The sequence below is a fragment of the Helicoverpa armigera genome, chromosome 9 (assembly GCF_030705265.1).
Source record: "Helicoverpa armigera isolate CAAS_96S chromosome 9, ASM3070526v1, whole genome shotgun sequence".
In the NCBI taxonomy this organism is placed as follows: domain Eukaryota; kingdom Metazoa; phylum Arthropoda; class Insecta; order Lepidoptera; family Noctuidae; genus Helicoverpa; species Helicoverpa armigera.
In genome coordinates this window covers 2,541,931-2,564,904 of record NC_087128.1, presented here as the reverse complement: position 1 = coordinate 2,564,904, position 22,974 = coordinate 2,541,931, and the positions used below count along the sequence as shown (strand labels likewise).

The following is a 22,974-nucleotide window of genomic DNA, read 5'->3' as shown; positions in this document are numbered from 1 at the left end:
TAGCTGGGTACTCACTTAGAAGTGTAGCACGTAACGAATCAGATACGGTATCAACTTGCAAGTGGGTACGGCTCGTCCACGGTACTCACGAGCACATTGCGAGCCGCCTTTGTGTTCGCAGCGAAACCGCCACTCGGCGGGTCACTGCGAGCTTACAGCGCTCCACGGCTCGCAGAGCTCGTGCCTACGTACTCACTTGATACCGTATCTGATACGTTACTTGCTACATTGCTATGTGAGTACCCAGCTTATGAACTTTCATTGCGGTCAATGTCATTCTTGTTGGAAGTTAGTTACATATGTTTACGTTGGTTGAAAGGGTTATTCTTTGTTCTAGAAGGTTCAAGGTTTCAGGTGTGAATGTGCAGACGTGGTATTGACAGGTGACGGCCACGGTAATAAGTATTAGATAGTTTGTGTAGATAAACGTCGTGTTATGTCTTACACTTTCATAGAAGTAAGGTATCTCGTTTTGCTTAGTTAATCAAGATGACTAACTATTGTATTGGAGAGCTTTATACCTATCAGTTTTTACATAGGAATCTTCTACATAATTGCAGGTATTGCTATGTTGGTGGCAAGATTAGTAAGTTCGTTGGAATTGACAAGTATGACACTAAACCGTCTCATCTCTCCGTGTCAACACCAATATACATAGCAATCTAAAGTCGCATAAATCTTCTTAGACAAATCTAAACGGAAATGAAACTAAAATTAAGATTGAAAGTGGTTTCTCAGTACAAACGGTGTGGCAAATAAACACTGATTTTGGCACTGCACCTTCTCTGAAACCGCCAGCTGTATTCTGGACATTTTCACTCACTAATGGATGGACTTAGAATATGATGCAATTTGTATTCCGACCTACATGGAAGAGTAAACAAGATATTCTAGTCAAGGCTGGGAACTATTCTGTTGGTTGTAACAAAAGGGCAAGTTTTACCAGGTGCATACTCCTTCGAGCAAGTGGTATAAAATATTATAGAGGCATGGGAAGTGAGAGATCATTTCTATGAGATGAGATGGGAAAGAAGGAAGATGAGGGGAATAGCATTAAAGTATCATAATAAGCCTGTTTCCGTCAAAACCAGTAGGTTGCAAGACCATTTTTACAATTTGAATCTCTGGTACTTTGGGGGTCAAAAGATAAGTCCATTCTTCTTCTTACCATAGAAAGATACAAGGTCCCAATAGGACACTGGCTACATATTGTGTAGGTACCTAATCCTAAGGCAAAAACAGTACGGTAAAGAGTTCAGTACTCTCATTAATCACGCCGAAGTTTAATAAAACGGATCACAAACGAGTAATGAAACAGTGACGGATAGTCTGTCACACGTATTTGTTTCATATAGGCCTCTGTTAGGTCGTTGACCTGATGACATAAGACCAGCAGGTAGATTCGGTGTTGAGAAATTAACAGTAGTACTAGAATGTGAAGAAGTCAAAAATAAAGTCGTGAGGTTAACTTGCAGTTACGAGTATATTATCTTTTTTTTTCATAGACGCTATAACCAAAAAAACTTAGGAGTTCATACACAATATTTATTTATTTATTTATTTATTTAACTTTATGCAATCTTACAATTACAAAGGCGGACTTAATGCCATGGGCATTCTCTCCAGTCAACCTTAAGGTGATGCAGAGATAACATGGTAGGTGCATTACTTACTTAGAAAGACATGTATAAGACAACTAGAGATTAACATTTTAACATTTAACATTTATAATAGAAATTTCAAATTATTTTTTACCTATATACCTACTGATATTATTATTAGCCCTTCAGAGCAATTTTAAGTTAAAAGTCAGGCAAAAACACTTGAAAAGCTACAAACGGATGGTACGTCTTTATGCGTGAAACTCTTTCACTACGCTATTCTGACTGATGAAAGCCGCCACTCTTGCGATGAAAACTTTTCATTTTATACACAGTTTTGTCAGGGTATTTCCGTCTAGACAGAAAATTTCGTTTTTTGCAGATGCTGTTGAAGTTTTCAGTTAACAGATATAAAAAACCGCAACGTTTTGCGGGTTTTGGGGACTTACCTGTGCAAAACTTTTGAGGTCTGCCTCGTGTTTGTGAATTGCACTTGTGAAGGATTAAAGCCATATTTACTCTCATATAGATCTCAATGAAAAGGGAGTACAAGTTCTGAACAGTGGTTGAATGTTACCAAAATGTTAAGCGAGGGGATGCTTCGAGTTACGCCCGATTCTTAATCTATTTGCGTCAGAAAAATACAGTCCCCAAAATTAGTAGGTATACCTTTAGGCCCTACATCTGTAGAATCAGAGTAGTATCTTTCGACAACGGGCAGGATACAAAACAAACAAAAATACTCATGCAAGCAAAAACGTCTGGCACAATTATAACATAAAAGTAATTAATAAAGACCGTGTTTAATTAGCTGAACTATGTGGGGGGCGTCCGTCAGGAATTAGTTCCAAGGTTAGCGATTTTTTGTACTGGCAACACTTGGCTACCGGCCAGGTAGTGACGGGCGTTGATTCATTCCAGTCTAGAACTCGTAATAAATATTAGAACACTAATAGTAGCTCAGTTTATGGCGTCTCGCTGACGTTTTTATCGTAAAACGGAACGTAATTTTGTTGGTTTTGCGAATAGATGATTGCTTTTTGTTTAATTACGTGTTAACATTAAACTTTATGATTATAAGTTTCGGAAGTTAATTTCGTATGTTTTTGTTTTATATTTTGGCCTTAAAAAATTTCCTACTATACTTATTCAGTCCTAGATTTATTCTGTGAATATAAAATAATTAACACCTGTATCATGTAATCTGAATATATTTGCACATTTATTTATTGAAAAGGCAATTTTGGCGTATTGAAAATTCATTAGTATGATAAATTGACTCTAATTTACAACCTCTGAACTGAATTAAAATTGCCATGGTCCTGTATATCATAAAATATTCTATGCAGATTATTAAATTGACGTAAAACAAGCAACAATAGGTACAAGGTAGACTACTTGTAATCATAAATTAAAATAAATAAAATTGTTAATCAATTTACGAAATCACAAAACTTTAGTATTTCCATAAGTCTAACGTCGAAAGTGTTCTTATAACGGTAAAGTAAAACAATAACAATCAAATAATTATAAAATCTGCGGAAGCTATACATTTTATAACTAATACCTAATAAATCAAACAACCAGATATAATCCATTAAAACCATTTAGTTTTGTCCAATAATTCTTTCTAACATATCGTTTATCTGTCAAAACATAAAATACAGTAACAGTTTGCATAAAAATAGCTAATCCGATTATAAGAGTTACGTATCTCACATCGACACATGCAAATAGGCGTGTTCATGCATTTTAAAACGCAACTTATGCAAATTTTAATGCTATGTTGTTACAAGTACTATGTTACAAAATCGATGTTAGAGGTAGAAAACTTATCAATAAGAACACATAAACAACACTATTTTTCTTGTCTATTTGTCTGTTAAATAGTCAAACTTTTGTCAAGTTATGGGTAGTCAGAAGCCAGTAAGTCTGACACCAGTCTAACCAAGGGGTATTGGGTTGCCCGGGTAACTGGGTTGAGGACGTCAGATAGGGTAGTCGCTTCTTGTAAAGCTCTGGTACTCAGCTACATCAGGTTAGACTGGAAGCCGACCCCAACATAGTTGGGCAAAAGGCTCGGAGGATGATGAAATAGTCAGACTTTTATCGGGATTGCACTGACAGTGACAGTCGTTGCTTTGTCACTGATTTGATCGTTGCCCTAAATATTTCAAATTGTATATCACAGGAGATGCAACAGAGAGCAACTATTCTTTTTATAAACGACATTGATGCCAATCATTTTTATAATAATAGCTAGTTTTTGTAAAACAATTTTAAGTCTAGAAACGAGACGGCGCCAAAATATTATTTATGTATCGTGTCATTTTGAATTTGAACGTCGGATCGTCAGCTGTTTTATTTTTAATTATGATTTGATATGATTGGAGTTTCCTTTATGCGTGACATAATATTATATGAGTTGCAAGTTCAAAGAGGTTTGCTTTATTTATTTATATTTATATGCGTAGCGATTTATGTTGAAATAGAATGAAAAAAGTATTAAAGAAACTGAATTATTGAGTCACAACATCCACATAATATATTTTTTATTAAATACATAAATTCGGAGTAATATGGGTTCTAAATTTTGTAAATTATAAACACTAGTAAAAATAGTTCATAAAAAATACTCGCCGTAAAAAGTCTACTTATAATTTGGATCTTTATAACTCTGATCAAACTATTTTTTCAGGATTACATCACCTATAGTACATACTAAGATACAGTTATAGGTATCGAACCGCGTGAGGTTAAACCCAGAGACCATATGGCGTCGCGAAAGTCCACGGCTACAACAAACTACAGATGAGTAACAGAAGACATGGTTTTCCCAACTTGATAATTCCAAATTGAAAACTATTTAAAAAGTTTATAAAAACAAAATCTAGTAGGATTTTCCGGTACTGTAAAATACCATAAAAATGTGACTTGTGTTCTCATCCTCTTGTACAAAAGTACATATGTGTCAGTTCGCGGTAAAAGGTACCTTGTGGGTGTTGGCACTTACGACATTATGTTTTTTTAGTCTAAGCAAGATTGTAGAATTTGTATCTCCAAATGACTTAAGCGCCAAAGTCCATAAGGTACCTTTTGTCATAAAATGACACATATGTATTTGTAACTAGGATACGTATGTGTAACCGCAAGATGTAATACATATAAAACCTGATAATTATGAGATCCTCCTCCTTTTTGGGAAGTCGTTTAAAAAGTCACGATTTAGTACATAAAAACTGTTGAAGTAAGCCAGTCCGCCAATTTGGTATAACACTCCTAAAAATTACGTTTCTATAACTTCTGCGGTTCCCATATTTTATGTTAAAACCTACACACTCATAGTCCAATTGAATATGTATGATGATGCTGCGATACCTGCGGGTATCGTCGTGCACCCAAAATGGGCAAGAATCTTAATGTCTTCATTACGCTAGCTTTGGTTGGAGGATAGACACAATACCATGTAAGAGCCTGTCGCGAGGTCTATGGGTATTCTATTTAAACGAGCTTTAGAATTAATGTGGAGTCAGCCATTTAATTAAGAGGCATTTTCTAAAAGCGTTTAGTTTTGTGAAGTCATCCTACAGAATATTGATTCAGGAGAAAAATGGTCGAGTGACACGTAAGTCCTCGATACGAGGGCTCCAAGTGTAGTGCGTCGAAAGCACTAAAACTGCGCAAAACACAAGATCAATACTACGAAACCAGCTACTCAGCAACACGGCTTCATGTCAGTAAATATTGAATTTGTTCATCTGTTTTGGTCCAAACGAAATAGCGGCTCCACAACAAATCCCATTGATAAACTGCAGCATTACTACCTAAGTAAGTTCTACAAGTAAGGCAAGAGTACCGACTATCCTCACGTGCTAATAGTGATTTGTTCCTTCGTCGATACCATATGTCTAATCTCGTCAACGTAAATGCAACTTCATATCAAAGAGTTAAAGTCTAAATTCGGGTGTAAATTCGTCAGTTAGTGGACACACGATTGCCTGTTGCTGTTGATCCAGTGGCCGGCAATCGCTAGCAACTTTACTTGGAGCCTGATTGATGGATAGTCTGACAGCCGTAACCAGGTGTGGAACTGCGGAGACGGTTTCTAGAGAAACTGTGTGAGATAATAACTGTTTTTCCAATGTTGCAACATGTCTGATTGTAAAATATCCGTGGACAGTGACATTAACGAGGTCTTTCACTGTAGAATTATGTGTGGTTAGGGCAAGTGGACGTGACACACATGTTAGGCAGAATTTCGATTGATGATAAGTAACTGTGACTCGTAATTCAACTTGACAGAATCAAAAATCTGTAGACAGCAAAAACAGGATGCAAAGATGTCGCATAAATGTGAGACTCTCGTCCACTGTCCACAGGAAACCAGGCCCTAGGTAAACTTCGTTAAGCTATAATTGATGAATAGGTGCAGCTGTAAGTGGGTAGGTATAATAGAAAGCTAATTTGTGCTATCAATCGGCGGGGATTGCGCGTCGCGTGCTCGGCGCGGGCGCATCTAACGAGCACTAGCGTACAGCGATTGACAGGTGATGTGTGACAATTCTGTCAAGAACACAACTAGAGAAACTGGTGCTTGAAGATGTGCAGAAGATAAGACACAGAATTGAACGATATTTTATCTAACAAACGCCGTCAATAGTGTCTTGTTGATCCACTACTTAACTACCTATACATTTGACTTTCAAAAGAAACGCCCAAAGTAAAAAGGTTAAGTACATTACACCTTTTAAAAATGGAAAAGGAGGTTAAAAGCCCAAAAAGGTTTAGTCTTTTTCCGTAGAATGTTTATGACTTAAAGCACCTCTATGTTGGAAAGTAGGTCGGATAAGTGCGTCGGCTGTGCCTTTTACCCTATACGGCGTGCCAGTTTCCGACGCTTAGCCTTAAGATACGGCTTTAATCAAAAACGGTTCCCATCTTTATATATTGCCAAGATTATATTTCGGAGAAATAAAGTTTGCCTGAATTTGAGTGCTGGGAAATCAATGTAGATGTTGAAATCGATGAAATAGAGATGCTCTTCTCTGACTTATGTTTCATCGACCACGGTATGTAATGACCCAATTACACTATTAATATCTAGCTGCATATTTTGTAGGCTGCAATATTTTCTTTGCCAAATAACCCAAGGTGTGTATGACTCATGAATAATTACCCCATAAATATTACGTTGGACATTACAAGATAACTATCTTCATAAATATTATCACAAATATTTATCGGTATAAGGAAATTGACTGTTTGATTTCTTAGCAATAAATTCATACTGGCCACTGGTATTCTGACAACGTTAATTGGACAAAGCCTTTTAACCTTTTAGACAGCGAAAATTCAATTTTGTTTATGTAATATGGCTGTTACGATACAAATTCGCGCGTAAAATTAGTCTCCGTTATTCGATACGATGATAATTGAATAGATATAGAGCGTGGCAATTAGCCGGTTTTTAAGGGAGGAGTCGGTATAAGTAACGGCTCACGTAGCCCTGACAGAAACAACTTAATTCAGAGCAATTACGATCACACCGTGTTTAAAACCACGCATAATTGCCCCTAGACGCCGTGTATTAACTAGTATCGATTAATTACCGATCGTTTTATATCGATACTGCACAAAGTGGACAACACTAATCGGTGGCCCATTCCGAATGTAATGGGCGACGATAAAAATTGTAACACGTGTTTTGTGTCGAACAAAAGGTTTGAAAGAATGTTGTTGCGCAAGAGTTTTGTATGACAGGTCAAGACCCTGGAGCGAGTGACATTAAACATTATAGTATTCTATTCACATCTGTTCGAAGTGTACATGTGATGGATGGTAATAAAAATACTCGAGCGAACGTCGAGCGGTTCCTTTTTAGAACGTTGCAAAAAATTTACTACAACATTACATTAAGAACAAGTCACACTTACAGAGCTTGTTAACTCTGCGTTTCTTTAAGGACTTGAAGTCAGAATGTCTCATTGTCGGTATCTTTTGGTGCATAGCATATCTAGTCATTGTCAACCATAGGCTCAGCCAGACATAGGTCACACATTTACTTAGGTATACGTATTTCCCTGAAATGCAATAATTTCAAAGTGACCAAATTCATGGTAAATCGGTATTTACCAGAACAAAACCACAGTGTTTAGAACCGAACTTCCGATATTTTAACGGTACCGAAACTGTCGTTTAACTGTTCCCCGGATTATAGTGGAAGGTAATTGCGCACGCGCCGCTGACGTCATCGGCGCAGGAGCACCGCGAATTACATGCTATTGTTGAAGTTATGAAACGGAAAATTGAGATTGTTTTACAAATTACTGATATTTGATAAATGGTTGTCGGTTTATGTGAGTTTATGTTAGTGTTCTGTTCAGTTACAGAGTTAAATGATCCAGTTCTTTGTAATTTATTTCGTTCTCTTGATTGCTGCTGGGAAAGCTTTTCTTTCATCAATTTATTCATCAGATTCGAACTATAGCAGTATCGACAAAATCTTTAGTTACATTTGCAAAAATACACAATCAATCATTTGAACCAATCCAACATTATTCCTCCAAGCTCCATCACAGAGCAAATAACAGATGACATAAAAAAATCATCTTATGGTGTAACAACCATCACACAACACAAGTACTTACTCTAAACCATTGTGCTAAGGTCATCGACACCATGATTCACGACGATCTATCACTATCATTTATCTGCGTAAACGTGGCCATAAAAAAGCTAATCAATTGAAGTGATGTTTTTCGGTAAGTGCCCTTAGCTTTTTGCGAAGCTTCTTATATCTGTGGCATGTTTTTGAATCGGACACACTGTCGTGGTGTTTGGCTGATTAATGTTTTTTGTGGTCACTAACTAGGTGATATTGTAAAAAATGTTGGGTGTTCTTAATTTAAGGAAGGTTTTTGAGTGACTTGTTAGTTACAAGATAATTTAGAAGGTGTAAATTACATCAATAGTTAATTGGTTTTATCGACCAACTTACAAAATGGCTATTTTTTATTTGAGTTGTCTTCTGTTCAACAATTCTACACAAAATATATTCCTAAGAACAAGTTGCATGAACTTCCCAACAATGTGTAACATAATAACAATACAAAGACAGTCACGAACTACTCCGAGCAGTCTACAACACATTACCTTATCATTTAACCAAAACCCACACGCGATAATCTCTTAATCCTTCGACATACGATCTAAAATTGCATGAAGTATCATTGGCACAGTTCAGTAAGGTTGATTGTACGCGACTGATTATTTCTAAAGAGTACAAGAAGAGGTGTGAAAACTCACAGCTGGATCGCTAAACGTTATGTGAAATATCGAATAAATGCAACATTCCTTCTTATATTAGTTTTCTGCAGGAAAACGTGAAACAAAACATTGGTTTTATCGTTCCAAGAATCAATGCTAGTGATGTTATCGACATTATCGATATGACTTCAGAGTTTTCTGATAAAATGTTGCTTATGCCAGTTTTCTTAAAATTGACAATGGTGTAAGCGTGCGATTCCAGAAAGTGGGATTCGTCTATCACTATCGTTCTTTACCTAGAACAATTGTGCAATCAAATCAATTATTACTCGAGCAATCAATTCAATTATTGTCAGAGCAATGAACGATATGTACCTAGGTACCTTTAAGCAAGAACGGTGGTATATTCTTTTATCTTTTTGAGTGATTATAGATAAGACTGTAGTAACAGTCCATAATATGCATCCCAATACTTCTGAAGAGATTTTTCACTGCTATAGAAATATATGTATCATAAAGAATGAATAAAATAAATCACTTGTCTTACTTAACATGTTCAAAGCTAATAATTGAAAGACTGGCACATAAGAGATAATTTTAGTACTAAAAACAATTTACTACACAGTTAAATATGAAGTGTGAAAGTGTCCTGACTGTCCACAGGTACTTTCTAACACATTAGGCTTTCACGCAGACGTGTAATAACTAAAATTTTATGTTCAAACTTTTGTGATATAAGTCTCACGTTTACCTATATATGGTAACTTTATGAGTAGAAGAAAAGTTACAGGTATGAGCTATGTATTGCAATTTCTCTTTCTGTCAAATTAGATAATGACAAAGTCATTGCAGTTTGAATTAGCGACAGTTTTCAGCTCGGTTGGGAAAGTTACGGAAACATACACTTCAAATAAAATAGCCATACGAATAATATGGACAAAACTGTCAATCAAACTAAAATAATTAATTAATTAGTGCCACGTTCAAATAAATTAAGATCACGAACGACTCAGACCACACCCATTCACTTCAACTTGTCACAAATTACAAATTGTTATAATTAGCTACTGCAGCTAAGTTCGTCACAATACATTGTTGTGACCAGTTTGTACGCGCGTGCGCCACGGATTTAGTTCGCCGCGTTCACTCTATGCCTGACATTGATCGCCTGACTGACATCTAAGGTCCTGAATTTATTAATGCAACTATGCAGTGCTGATATGAATTGGAATAATATAAATGGATTTGCATTAATAAGTTGCCTTTTTTATGTTATGCATGTTAGACATGACGGATGTGGAATAAAATAATTGTTCTATTTAATAAGGTAAGTACATAATCTTATTAGTCTGTATTTCTCAATTGTTTGCAATATATTTTTATTTAGCGTGTCACATTGTACTATGCTCAAATTAAGAAATAAATAAATAACTTGAAAAAGGATTTTTTTTTAGACAGTTTGATCTTAATATTCACCACATAAAGAGTTACGTATAACCACAGTTCAATTCAATGGCCGATGTTTGATAATGTTTCGTACTTCAACACATAACAGCGATGAATGAACATAATTTCCCATTGTAAGCAGGTTACATATTTCATGAATCAAAAGTGAAACTTCCAAACTACATTCAAATAACGTGGTCAACAAAAGAACAATCATAAGTTACGAAACAACATTGTGTGAATATTATCCCTTACAAAATTTAACATTTCATCATGTTCGGATCCCCATAAATTATACCGAAATTGCCGCATATAATTACGGATGAAAAGTTACAAATTAAAATGTACTTTATTTGAAGGTATGTAAAGTATGTTATCTGTTGAATGGCATTAAAGTTTGGTGTTGACTAGCATTAGAAAAGTATAATTTATAATTTGAGTGAACACGGGAAACACAGGGACAATTGTATTAGCTCCGTCCTCCGTGTATCCTAGTAGACATATGTACTTAAATATGAAATTAATATGAAGGAGATGAAACTAGAAAACATTTTGCTGTAGATGGTTAAAGTTCATTCATACCGAAGGATATCCGATTGATGGTCAACATTCCTTCGAAGCCAACTTTATAAATCTTTTAGCCTTAACGAAGAGCTATTTCAATAGAAACACGTTAACTATTGACATAAGTTTCACTCTCATAAAAGGTAATAAGCAAAAATGTGAAGTACGCAATTAACTTGTAAAATAATTACGATTTGATTAGTTTCGCGGAATATACAATATAAAGTGTGTGCGATCGAGGTCGCCCTGACAAGGATAGCGCGTTTGACGGGTTGGACATATCCATTAAATAGAAAGTAGTACGTGGAGAGCAGAGCCATCGCTCCCTTGACAGGGCTCTAAATTATACAATGATTAGTTTTACCATGCGCCTCACATAGCACTATCGCGTGAAAACGTGTTACTTTAAAATTGGAATTTGCTCAATCGTGTCAAACCACACTCTCACCTCAATGTGTTTTCCAAGAAATATGTTTGGGAAACCGAGAAAGTTCTAATAATAACAAACAAATCGTAATAGAATACAAAATATAACATTCAACAATATAAATTGTTGCTTTCAACACGCTTGCTACAAAGTGCATCAGGAGAAAAGCAAGGTCATCATTACAGAATGAAAAAAGATGAAAAATATGAAGCAGTGAATGTAGAACTCGTTAATGACCGTGGCAATATCATTAAATCACGGTTATTTTTATGCCATTTTACAGTCGTTTATAAAATCAAAAACATACGTTCAAAGAATTTCACAAAAGTAAAAACAAAAATATCATGGGAAAGTTCATTGGCCTCGCCACGTGGTGTGTGCGTAAACAAACGGTTAACATATATATAAATTAATAAACATTTCGAGCAGGAAACCCTTGAGAGGATAAATATAGGGTGTTGCGCAGACGCGGCGGCGGCTCGGCGCGGGCGCAGTCGAGCACGCATGCGCGAATGTTTATATCACTGGACACGAAAATCACTTAAATAATATTCCTGGAATTGCAATGTTTAATGTTTCACACGGCAACACGAGATTTTTCCGATTCATTAAATTGTTCATTCGTTGCCAAGGTTAACGATAAATGCTCGAGGAATTATTGTAATTTTTCTCGTCGCGAATTGGGTGAGACATAAAAATAAAGCAACTGAGATTTGCCGTGTTTAAAGATAAATGTCGGGGCGTCTTGAAATCTAATGTTAAATGTTTGAAAAATTCATGAATGCTAATAAAGTGAATAGAAGAGAAATAGGAGGTATAAGTTAAAATATGAGTGGGGCGTTTGATGTCTCGGGGAGACCACCTTGCTAGAATATAAATGGCACAAGAGACAGCTTGTTTAATTACTAGTCAGTGAGCACACAGTAATTGATGCTAGCAAACAAGATCAATTCCCAGTGAAATCCGATACGCCCAACCTAGAAAATAGTCTCTTCCTCTATTTAGATATTGAAAAGTCTTACGTAAAGGCACTGCTCAAGAAAGTAATAATAAGTATACACACCAATTTCAATATAGACGATGAGTGATGATTTGAGGAGTTTCCGACATACCTGAAAAGAAGAAAGACGAAACATTAGAAAAGTATTTAACAGCACATTCAAGGAACAGTCGATATTTGACAGGAGAGTATAATTTGGATTCGTCTAAAGCTTTTGATTAAATAACCTTAGTTAATGCAATTACTATGTGTACCTAAGACCTGAACCAGTTTCTCTCACCCAAAAACAGTATCCAGCTGCTTGCGAGGAAATGTAGATTGAAACAAATAGCATCTAATATCCCCTAAGTAGGAATAGTATGACGTTTAACGTTTGCGTGTCACACGTGAAGCAGGAAGACGTATAAGAGAGGTTTTAATGAGATTATGGCATGGAATGTAGGCGGTGACAAGTATCGCGATGAAGCATATTGTTGATATGGTAATGAGGTCGATCAAATTCGTAGTCTGTTTCACTTGAAAGGGAACTTCAGAACAAAATCGCCAGAAAGTACTTGGATACATACACACATGCAAACGTGGAAAAAAAGAAAGTAGAACTTTTGAACAATGTGAATGGTCACAAATCCACAACACAAGAAAAAAATATCTTCTACATCATCAGCCATTTGCAGGTGTCAATTTCCTTCACGATCCCGTTGCTTAGCACAATGATAGCAGACATAAATAACAGTCTTCCTGACGGCCCAGATTACATATTTTATCATTAATAACCCTCCGTATACTACTCGCCTGCCGCACACATATGCAACTCTCATTCATACGAAGTGTGAGTTGGAACACAGGGGCATAAATGTTATGGTCTGCTAGCAGGGCCTGTAAGCAGGGGTTGTGTATGTGTGCGTGGTGTAGTCGAAGAATGAAAGTCGAATATCCATAGTATTCTTAGTTATCGGGCTTCGTGGGAACAGGTCAGTGTCAGTGCCGGCGGCGCCTGCGCAGCGGAAGTCGGCAGGACGTGCTGCACATTACGTAGCTCTGCTATATATTTTGTATCCTTGGCAATTTGTTTGTAAATGTTAGGAATGTTTTTTAATGGGAATAGGAAGGAATAGAAATTCTAGGAGTGTTTCATTGCGTTTAAATTATTTTATGGGAATGCAAGAATAAAGTACAATTTACTTTTTTGAGTTGCTGCGTAAGTGCGCGTTGTTTATTTTATCATCGCAAAGGTGAGGAATGAGGAGGAAAAATTTTGGCTGATGTGGCTAGAATGAAAGATGCATCTTTTACACGTGTTCATCCTTAATCTAACGTTAGTGTTGGCATTTATAAATGTACACGAGTTTAATTCAGATCAATTTGTATGTTAGCTCTAGATAAACTATTTGATTGAAACCGACGAGATGAACTAAAAGATTCTTGTCGATAGACATTTTCATTTCCCGTTGCTATTTCAGATTTTCCACTGATACAATATTTATGGCAATGAAAGGAGTTTATTATCAATCGACGGCATAGTAATAACGCGTCGGTTCTCAATCCCAACACTACTGTTTTAGTCTTCCACTGCTATCTCACCTCTGAAGTTATTATAAACCTTATTTTATTGTATTACGGCTCATATTCCAAATGTATCAATTTTATGGGCTAAGGCGTTGCTTGATTGATATTTGCATCTATCCTGGATCTTACTCCAGGTGCATTTAAGGGCGCTTTTTCTTTAGTTTATGCAAATATTACCTTTGCAGCTTGGGGCACGGACGTGAATATCTTTTGATCTGCAACTGTAGTGAATTCATTAGTCGGTACACACAATGTGTGTAAATAGAACGGAAGCCCTGTACATAAGTGTTACCTTTGCGATGTTAATATTGAGCCACTTATATTCTTTAGTCGTGGTTTAACTGACACATTTCCGTTGAACTTGAATAATGTTTCGATTAAAGGTTTTAGAGGTATCTATCACTACTGGCTAATCTTTACTGTTGGTACATGATTGAGCTAACTGTAGTCTTAATCAAAGAGTGTCTTATTGGCAGTAAAATCCGGCTAAGCGTGTGTTTGATTAAAAATTAATCGCTCAATCATACCTTTATAACGTTGGATTTAGGTTATGTTTTTGTTTACAATCTTCTGTACCGTTCGAGCGTAATGGGTAATCTTCATAATATGTGGTCTTAAGTCTAATATACTATGCCATTCATGATTCCATACTAGCGAAGAAATGAATCATTGAAAAGATACACCTTATTAAAACTTCAACACCAAGCCAAAGACCATTAAAACAACGAAGAAGCCCCTCAGTAATTATCTGAAGCAGTCTGTTCCCAATACGTGAAAAGTGCATTGCTGCGAAAAATACATTCTTTCCTTTTAGAATAGACTCGCGCGCCGAGGGCTCTAGACGGGTCTTTGTGCAGCAGTTTTATCTGAGAGACGAGCACTTGAGTGCAGTCTCGACTCTCGCGTCATCTCGGGGGTGTGACGAGAGGAGCCGGGGTCAATGAACTGGGCGTTGTCGTAGGTCGCGAATTGTTGTCAACTGGCAACAAGGTATCTATGTTTCTGCCAAAATATTGGGAAAAATATATGAACTCTATATTTTTGAAGATTCTTTGTTTGCAAGTTGAAATCATAAATAACGTCAAATAATACGGAGATGACATTTGTGTAATTGGCGATGATTGTTAAGGTACTGTTAAGATAATTAGGGACGAAAGAGTATATGTATATGTAAGTAGCCAATGGAACTAATTTGCAGACTGACGGCTTTGGTTATCCTTCCAAATGAGATTAAAGGCTGAATACTATTGACGTCATTGCAAGGGAGGCGTGGGAGGGAGTCTGATGACAATGTAGTGCCAAAAATAGCTTGTAGTTAATTAAATGTATTTTGTAGTTAACGAGATTTAGTAGTGTAGTGATCTTGACGTAAAGATACTGTCTACTGATTTCAAAATGTCTGCCGTGTAAACTCAAATAAATAATATTAAATATAACAATGTTCATAAAGGAGATAGTAAAAGTAATTGTTATTTTCACACTTAATAAAGCTTATCAATGCATTGAAATGATTAATGAGAACCTTGTGTATAAAATAATCGATAACAATTTGTTTTCAAAACAAAAGGATTTCATTATCAGTGATACCGAAGTCAATGATGAAGATATACAACAACATATTTTTTGTTCTCAGCTATAATTCAAGGGAGAAGAAAAAGGATGCAAAAGAAAAAGGCCACAATATTCACCGGGCATTAAAATCACACACAACACATATATTTCACAAGCTAATGCTAGGTTCTCACTACAGTAATAACGGCTTAATATAAGGCTCGTTACTCACTAGCGCACAGCAGGTGAATTTGCGCACAAAAAAGTAATAACAGCCGTGCACAGTGGGACGCCTGTTAGACGCAGAACGCTACGTGCGTAGTGAGGGGAGGCATTCGGCTGGAAAGCATTGCGAATTGCTTTTTGAATGGATTAAAAACCATCATTACGAAAAAGTCTGGGTGCCGATTTTTGAAGATCGATTGGTACTTTGGAACGCAATAACTCTCGTAGCAAAATTATTGGTAAACGCATCATGCACAAAGATCCAAAGAGCTAAAAGAAAACAAGAGCTCTTTATAGAGAATGAAAAAAAAAACCACGCGAAAGATCAGAAAGAACTTAATTTTCCTGAACACCGATTATAGTATATAAGTTCGTAATTTCATCGAAACAACTGCCAAATATCCAGAACAGTTAAAGCATACTTGAATCATGGAACAATTTGAACAAAAGTGCTTGCTCAGCAAGGGAAGTGCCCTCGAGCCCTTTGTACTGAACAGCACTGCATTCGCAACAATGTCATTGTACTTGAACTCTATGGGGAAACTATAGGGCTCATGAATTATAAGGGCACTTCTGTAAATTGTAGTAACCAAAAGCTCAATTGAACTGATGGTGTACATTCTAATTTTACACTTACTATAAGAGTTCCTTAGAACTAAATTTCATATCTATAGAGAAGAAGATAATATTGGAATTAAAAAACAGCAATTCCAACATCGTTTTCTTCCAGGATTTCATCCATATGGTTTCTAGCGTTGACTTCAAAGTTTCTCAATAATTTACTATAACAAGAACCAGCGTTTCGTAAGAAAGACCGTTTTTAAAATAAATGTTGTAATTCTATAAATAAATACGGGAACCACGGTGCACGCACAAACAGACCCGCGGATAGACATGTACCAGGAGAGAGTGCGGGTCAATGTATTTTACACAACAGTTTAGGGTTGATGTGCGATAAGAATAGTGAACATACAATAATACACAATACTAAATAGATCTTCAAGTATCATGCACACACAAAATAGAAGTGCATTGACGACTGTGTGTACTTACAAGACATTGACAAAAAATCTCAAACGCACAAAGAATGCTACAAACGATTCACCACAAAGGGCAGCCCTGAGTGGAATAAACACTATTGAAATAAACAAATTGCTGGCACCTGCCATAAAATTTACCTAAAACGGTCACGCACCGCCACATGAACCGTTTGTTGGATGTCGAAACACTTGACACAGAAGCAGCGTTAGTATTGAAAAGTTATACGGTAAAGTATTACGTAAATAAAACATACAATGTAATCAGTAAAACACAATAAACCAAGATAAAGGCTGATATCATTGCAGATGAAAAATATAAAGTAACAACAAAACAATAAGAAAAACGTCAAATGATAACTGACACCAAGACAAAGAAATTCTCTTAACAATCGTAGTTGTTTGCACATAAAACGCTGGGTTACATTCGCACTATTTTTAGTAACACATTAATTCGCTTTTGTGACTCACAGATGTAGTAAAGGGTCCAAATGAGATTTCAATTCCAGGAGCCTAAACTGAAAACGAACTCTATTTGTTGGTAATAAGGTTGGTATTTTAATGCCCGCTAAGGGAATCATTTCATAAGGTAATAAATAATAATGGATCGTCTTTGGCCTTGGTGAAATTAGTCACCAACGCGTCTCGGCGCAGTAAATTGTGAATTAATGCCTTGATGTGACAGTAGACGCTTATTACATATGAAATGCAGTGTCTTAATAAAGCAGAAAAAGGATACGACCTCGGCACGAGATATGCGGAATGTAGCTAACAAATTGGCTAGGTTTTGAGGTCAAAATGTAGGTAATAGATTGAACACGTGAATAAAACATGAAGTGAAGAAGAGGAGAAATGCTAAGTTTATGCAAAAACAAGGTCGCTTTGATACATCTCATTTTAATCTTATTATTAATGGAAACATATATGTATGAACTAACACGTTCAAAATACTGATTAGCAGTGACCTTAGCAATTAAGATAGAGTCTGTGAATACCATGTGAACCGGGACGTCTGAGCCTTTATCAATGGGAGCATTTGGCATTGAACTGCCCGTCAATTAATAATGTGATACAGGCACGTACGCTTGCGTAAGATCCCATGTTGTTGATGTCGGTTTATAATTTGTAGCAACTGTAAATTCAGAATACAATAAGACTAAAATGATCCCAATAAAGCAAAAGAATAACTCAAAGAGAATTAACTTTATGAAGAACGATCCGAAGGCTTACTTTAATGACGGACCTTAAATAACCATAAAATATCAAAAGCAGACATGAACCTCGTTACTGTAAGAAGAAAATCGAATTAATCAACAATTGGATGGTGTACCTTCCAATCATTTGATTAATTCTAGGTTATTGTAACTCATCAAATAACGATAAGGACACGTATAACCAGTCCTCAACGATACGTTGCTTGTAACGTGTTTTAACGTCTATTATTACGTTACGTTTAAAGTTTCCAGAGGATGCCAATTTTATACCGTGGACGTTGTCTCGTAAATATAGGTGGAGGCAATAAAACCCGTTTATTTCTTTTGCTCCTACTTCAGATTAATTTATTGCAGTGTCAGAGTAGGATATGCCCGGGAATATAACTTTGTTTGTGATTTTATGGAAGATCTTAATGCTGAATTTTGCATTTTATCTTTGATCTTCTTCTGTATGTAAATATTGCAATTTGAGACTCTGTAAATAAAATCCATCTTTATTTTTCATCATCTAGAATCCAATTTCTGTGTATAACAAAACAAAATGGAAGAATGTGATAATATCAATCATAAAATATACTCCAAGAGCCGAGGGACTTACAGTTGCCAATAATATTTACTCGCGTAAGCCTATTTCCCGACTTTTATGATCAACTAAACCTACAATAAGAGCCGTTAGTGCCAAATTGTTATCCTTTGGCACAGAATGCAAGAAGTTGGCACTGTAGCCAAGTATAATGGCAATTGTAATCCTCGATCCGAGCGTACGCCAGACATGGTCATATCAATCAGTCGTGTTGATGAATGCCAGACTAAATCTGTTGGCTCACTAATTGCAATTCGTGTTAGATACTTTTCTTTACTATCTTTTGATACATCTGCAGATATTATTATTTATTGCTTAAGGTTGTTAATTATATTCGGTATTATTAAAAGGCGCTTTACTGTTACGTGATCTGTAATTGTCATTCCCGTATAATTCATGATCGTCTGCGCGATTATCGTGTTCTGTGATCTCGTCTTAGGGGGCGTGCTTCTTAATAGCCACGATGAAAAATATAGATAAGCTACTGTTATAATTATTACTTTCGTTATCTTAATTTAATCAGTGTTCAGCATTACGCCAAATTACAGCTATTAGCTGCAATTGAGCCATCAGTGTACAATTAAGTGAATCGTTCGCCATTAACTACACCTGCAATCATTGTTTCACTTGTCATTTCAAGACAGCTTGCAGTTTTAAATATAGCAATATGGTACATAATTTTACCATAATTTTTTCTCGCATCAGCATTTCATGCATCAGCTGTAACCACTTTCAAAGCAATAATCAAGAAATAACTAATAAATTTTACGAAAGCTCGTAAAGATACAAGTCATGAATGAATAAGAATGTTTCTGTTATTATTTACGCTATGTAAACTTTTATTGGAATAGGAACTTTCATAATAGTGCAATGCAATTTCACAGAGCAGTGCACTTGAATAATTAATATTATAATTATAGTGAAAGCAAAGTCTAATACAAAGCGGTCAACTGTTGGTCTGCTATTCGAACCTTCGGACCATAACGTGATTATGACAAATGCGAAGCTGACAGGAAGCAGGTCGTACAAGGATATTACTACAAAAACATGCAATATATACCTGCTTATGATTCACACAAATAAAGCGTCCATTAAAACATAAACATGAAAGTTTACATGAAAACATTGTATAATCACATCTTATAAATTCCAATCATGTAGTACCTATTTTCAGAAATAAGCAACATTTATTAGGACCCCTAACACCTTAAAGTAAAACCCATAGGCAAAGTAGCAAATACTACCAAACGAAGAACTACGAACATCCTAGACAAGGGTAATAGTAGTAAAATGTAGGAAAGGATATAAATATCAAAGTAAATGAGTATGCAGAACTTGTTTCATCGTTGTTAGACTATGTAAGGAAGCAAGGAAATTGTATAACATCAGCTTTGGAATAGCATCGATGAGCTTACTAAATATGTCATTGGATGCAGGCAATCAAATGCTGGAACCACTGTACATTCCTGTGAAGATAGGGATGACCACGAAGACATTTTAGCGGTTGCGCATATTTAATTTAAATATTCCAAAAATATGGCAGAATTTCTTTTGAGATTCTGGTAATAAAATTGCTTTAGCAGCTACCAGTGTCATTTACCCTTTGAACTATACGAAAGGCTTTCAATCCTTTCTAAAAACACAAATAAATTCAGAAACGTTTTATTCCTCTTTTGATGTGACGTAATCGGATCGTATTCTTTTATAGACAAACTGTGGACGGACGAAAGACAGACGTCCAAGAACTTGTACTAAAAAAACAAGAACAGCCCTTTAGTAAACATTTAAAAGGAATGTTCCAGATTGTATCGACGTTGCATGTACCCTACTCATCGAATACATACTTGATGCCATGCATAATCAGTAGTAATATAAATTCACATGGAAAATTGACATAAACTTAAGAGTTTACACAGCAGTGGCTTAAGGTAAACTCCGTTGATATGTTTGTCCGACTCCGTAATATTTAATCGGATTAAAACAGTTTACATAATTTTAGTAAGTTAAATTGTTGGTCTATGTTTTTGATATGGAAATGAGATATGGATTTCATTGATCGCTGATATTATTGATCTTAGAAGAGATCTTTTGGAAGTTAAGCCTGTTGTTGGTTTAAGTAGGTACTCGAGTCCATATAAAAGTTATGGCAGCTTAATTATAGCAATTACAATCCGGACTTTGGTTCAAAATAATTCCATTGAACTTTGGACCAAGTGCCAAACTTAAAATAGAAGCTCCAACTAAGGATATTAAGCTGCGGCAGAACAAAACAAAATTACATACGGATGGAAGAATAATGCAATTTATAAGTGCTTACATTTTTTCCAAGCATTGTCGTCGTCCGCTTCGAGACAAAATTGTACTGAATACAAATTCTTCGTCTATTTTTAGACAGCATTCAGCGAGTCCTTTCATACCAATTATAGTATGCGATGCGTATGTTAAAATAGGCCTCCACTGACCATTCTTGGAGATTAAAAAAGTAAGGTTCTACTATTCAAATGTCTCAGTTGTCTTGCAAACAATCGTTTAATTGAAGCTGCAAGTCTTGTTTCTCATACTAACACAGATACAGACGAAGTATTTTTAGTGTTGACAATGAAAATGAGATCTTAGCGTGTAATTAATATGATTGGAGTTGAACTAGCTGCATTAATTAAAACTAATGTGCAGTTGTAAGTGAATCTAGAATAAGATACCGAGTTAGTGTTGTTGTTGGGTTGTTGGAGAATGGTCTTTGGTGGTTTAGTGATAGGGATCATGCGGATTGCAGTTTTAAGCGTGGTTTTGAATGAGATGAGACCTCGGGCTGCCACTTGACGATTCATATGCGCGGCGTCGCGTCGCGTCGCTTATATTTACAATGGCAATAACATGGAGCCAAGAGATATATGGTGCCACTTTATATTGTTACTAGTAATATGATAGGCCTAGTTTGTAAATTCCAGCGAAGAATAATCATAGCTTTCTTGCTCTTTTACAAAAAGTTGATCTTAGTCAAGTTACCAAACCGCTTTTTAGTATTCCGTAGCATTGTTTACAAGAAGCAAATCGGACCAATAAAACGCTAATCAAAAATTACTTTATTTGGTAGCAATTGATTACAACATATCTGAAATGGTTACGGCTGCCAATTAGTGATCGACTATTTCCATCAAAGTGGAATCAGGGCTGTCAGAAGAATATTTTTTTATTTTGAATTGTCTGAGATCATAAGGTTATTATAGATTATTAAGACAGTGAAAACGGCAATGAATGAATTTGATCCTTGGCTTTTAGGTACTGGATGATGTACATCATCCAGTAATATGTTGTACAGTAATATGTTTTTCTATGACTCGACATCTTTTAAAGGTTTAATTAAATTAGTGTAGTACAGGCAGCTACGGGAGTGTGTGTGTACAATCAAAATATGACGTAATTTATTAGTTCGGATGGGTCATTCCCATCTGATCTCATAGTTTCACAACATCACTTCCAATTGCTTTAGATTATCATCGTGGATTTGTAACATCTATAGGTACCTACTCTTATTTTGTTCCAGTTAATTTAAGAGGACGAATTGGAATTTTTGGCGCCAAGGATTTCAATTTTTCTCAGTAAATACAAAACGGATCAAAATACAACTTGGTTACCTGAAAGTTCATGATATAAACCTTATTTTGTTAGTTTTCAAAACACGATTAGGTAACTTTTATAACAGAGAAAAATATATCAAACATACCCCTTTTTAAAAAGAGATTCACATATTATGGGCAAACGGGACCGATTTAAGCCTCTTAACTTTTTTAGTAGTTGAGTATATACATACTCTTTAAAATGGTAGAAGGAATTTTTAAAAAATTATAATTTCTAAATAATAAAATTACAAAACCATTTTGTCGCTTACGACTTTTAGTTATAAGCAAGCGCCATCCTCGCCCCGCTCAGACGCTCCAACCCCTTTTGGCGCCTTAGATGCGCGTGCCGGTTATGGAATTATTGTTGACCAATTCCTCGCCTTAAAGTATAACTGTATAAACAAAAATTTGTTTACCTAGCCGGTTTTTTCGGAAATGCATTGTAAAAACTTATGAAGAACTCTTGTCCGGTATACTCTCAATATCCTCTAGACTAAGTTTGTGCCTGTCGAATATGAATTGTAAATTAATTGATTCTCAATCGGTCATTGAACGATGACGAGCAGAAAAAATGAAGGTAAGAGGATGATGGTTAATGAACTGAAATCCACTATAAATTATCATAAGACCCTAATCAGAATACATTATATCCATATAATAAGGATCCATAACTCATAATTTTAGTTACGTACACCAAGTTTTTATAAATAAAGTAATCAAATTCGGTTGCGTTACGTAGAAAAACAAGAACTTTGCTGTTTGTGTGTCTCTCTCTTATTCGTTCTCTCTATTTATTGTTACTCTGTATATCAGTAGACCAATCTATTACATGTGAAGAGTTCTGAGTCTGCCGAAGCGTGGTACCGGGAATTCA

General features: G+C 35.8%; 1 protein-coding gene and 1 long non-coding RNA gene across 2 annotated transcripts in view; both read right to left on the bottom strand.

Annotated features, from left to right (window-relative positions):
* LOC110372685 (rho GTPase-activating protein 23) overlaps positions 1-22,974 on the bottom strand; it is a 288,969-nt gene that overhangs the window by 98,926 nt on the left and 167,069 nt on the right.
* LOC135117271 (uncharacterized) overlaps positions 12,370-22,974 on the bottom strand; it is a 42,990-nt gene continuing 32,385 nt past the window's right edge. The window contains exon 3 of the long non-coding RNA XR_010276759.1: positions 12,370-12,416. This is a non-coding gene — a long non-coding RNA (uncharacterized LOC135117271). The remainder of the gene's footprint in view (positions 12,417-22,974) is intronic.